Genomic DNA, 2,500 nt, shown 5'->3' with positions numbered 1-2,500 from the left:
TCTGCAATGATCTAAATTTCCGTTGAGTGAATGATATTAATAATATGACTAAAAATATTTCAATTTTTTTGAAAAGAGGTTTGAATTCAACCAAAATCCCATACATACACTTTTTGCCCCCCAACCAAGATGGCAGTCAGAAACCGTGAAAAAGTCTATCAGCGATTCAGTTTTCTCAATTTGCAGGCACGTGTTTTTGCTTGCCCGGCGGGATATTTTTGGTTGAACAACCGAAGTCCTTCACTTGAAAATTCATTCTTGGTTAAAGGAGCTATACAAATTTCTTTTCTTGCGGCAAACGGATTCTCAAAGAGCGCAGCGCTCAACTCTTTAGGAGCGATTACTATTGAAACCAGTTGAGGACTTCAGAAGTTATTCATCGTTTTATAATTATTGCTACAGCCCTGTTTCGTATGATCAACGAGTGACCACACTCATCAGGCAACTTCAACTTGACGAATGGCCGGTAAATTTAAATGCTGCGACCAAAAGTATTGGTAACTATAGTGTTCCGTTGTAAATGCGTTAGATTATCTCACAGCTATCTGTTTATGTGGGGCATGAACACACTAATTCGTAATTTGTTCGTCGTCCCAACGAACGCACTTCATAATTGATGATTACTCCTACATGTAGTTGAATATATATGTGCCTTGAAGCAATCCAGTGCAAACGACGAAGGCCGCTAATTATACTACCTAACTAAATCAAATCTGCGTTGTGTCAGCTCTTGCTCAAAATATTTAGCTTTTTTAACTTGCAATTACGCCGATCAGATCACTTGAAGCCAGTTGACAGGAGCACCCAACGAGAATATTATTCAAAACCACTTAGACATAGCATCGTTAAACGTATTTTAGTATTTAAACGGTAGATATAGGCATACTTTATCCCCTAAATTTTTTTCGTCTGTTCGGATTTCCTAGCTGAAAGTCTAGTGATCCGAAAATTATACGGATCAAAACTTACCTTTTCGAAAATTTCAGCCAGGAAAAAGGCTTCCGAAAATTCTAGGTGACCTTTTTAGGGTAAAAGTCCGTTAAAAATGGGCAATTATACCATTTTTTAGAACTTCGAAAATCCTAGGACAGGCAGGCAAGCAAGAAATTTTACAACAAATGTTCCGAAAATTCAGGATCTCAAACGGTCTTCCGAACAGATATTTTGCAAAAATTGACGTTGGGTGCCCCTGAGTTGATCCATTGTACACAGATGGTTGTTTGTTTGAATGATGTCGAACGCAATGACAGTCCACGCGCGGTAACTCGCGTGTATACTCACAAAATATTAACAACACCTCCAGGTACACCTCTCCGGATCACAGATTGTCAGAAAATAATTTGTGTCTATATAGTGCCGCTGTTGCAGTTGTAAACTAATTTTTCAGGATTATATTTAGCTCCACCTTTCACAGATTTAAAGCTTTTTAAAGTTAAACTCACGGAAAGCATTATTTTAATTGAACCGAGTTTCCTCACATTTGTCTGTAAAACCGTACGTGTCACATACTGCGGTCAAAGAGTTATATTTTTGAAACAAGCCATGTAGGTGCCAAAAAGCTCCAAAAGTTAATACTTTTTTGGTTGTCATGTCTGCAATCAATCTACTCTATTAATTTTATAACTAATTCTATCACATACATACCGACAATGTTTCCATCCCTTGCATGTGGATGACGTCTAGTTAGAATCAGCCAAATCCTCTGAACAAGGATATATGTGCCTCGAAAATAGCTCAGAAGGAACAAGTTCAGGAGAACAAAGAAAATGACAAATTCAGTTACCATGTTTGAGTCTTATCAGGCCGCCTGTTAAAGTTAACGTCACCAAATAAAACTTTACAATTGCAAAGATAGGAAGAAAGTTTATCAAGAGAAATGTTAAAAATAGAAAAACAGGAAAACTACGCTATATTGAAAGCAGGAACGGGGAACGGGGAACGGGGAACGGGGAACAGAAGTCTGGGAACTAGTTTACAGCGGTATTATGGATGACGAAACCAAGAGAGACAATTTAACATAACACTGATATGAAAGCAAAGTTTTTGAGACTAGGTCCGCTGTTTGCTGCATTGGACTACACGGTCGCTCTCATTTTAATATTGCCTATAGGCTAAGTCACTGGGCAAAGTATTTGTGGGTGAGTATTCGAAGTCAACGTTCCTGTAATGGTTGCTACCATTTGTTTTGATGCGGTGTCTGACATTTGCAGGATACAGACTGTAGACTAACCCTAAATCACAATTATTGAAAGCTAACCGTTTTCAAACGAGTTCTTAGACTTAAATAATGTTTATCAGCGCTATTTGAAATGGGTGCTTAGACTTAAATAATGTTTATCAGGGCTATTTGAAGGCAGTCTGCAGTCTGCAGTCTGCGGTCTGCTATTGTCAGACGCCGGTTTTGACGTTACTAAAAGCTGCATCATTTGGCAGAGTTCGCGTTCGTAGGTGCTTGTCCAAAATCGGTATCGGCAGACAGCAGCGGTTGCAGGTCGAATTA

Source organism: Montipora foliosa, chromosome 2 (genome assembly GCF_036669935.1).
Source record: "Montipora foliosa isolate CH-2021 chromosome 2, ASM3666993v2, whole genome shotgun sequence".
NCBI lineage: Eukaryota > Metazoa > Cnidaria > Anthozoa > Scleractinia > Acroporidae > Montipora > Montipora foliosa.
This window is presented reverse-complemented; position numbering follows the sequence as displayed.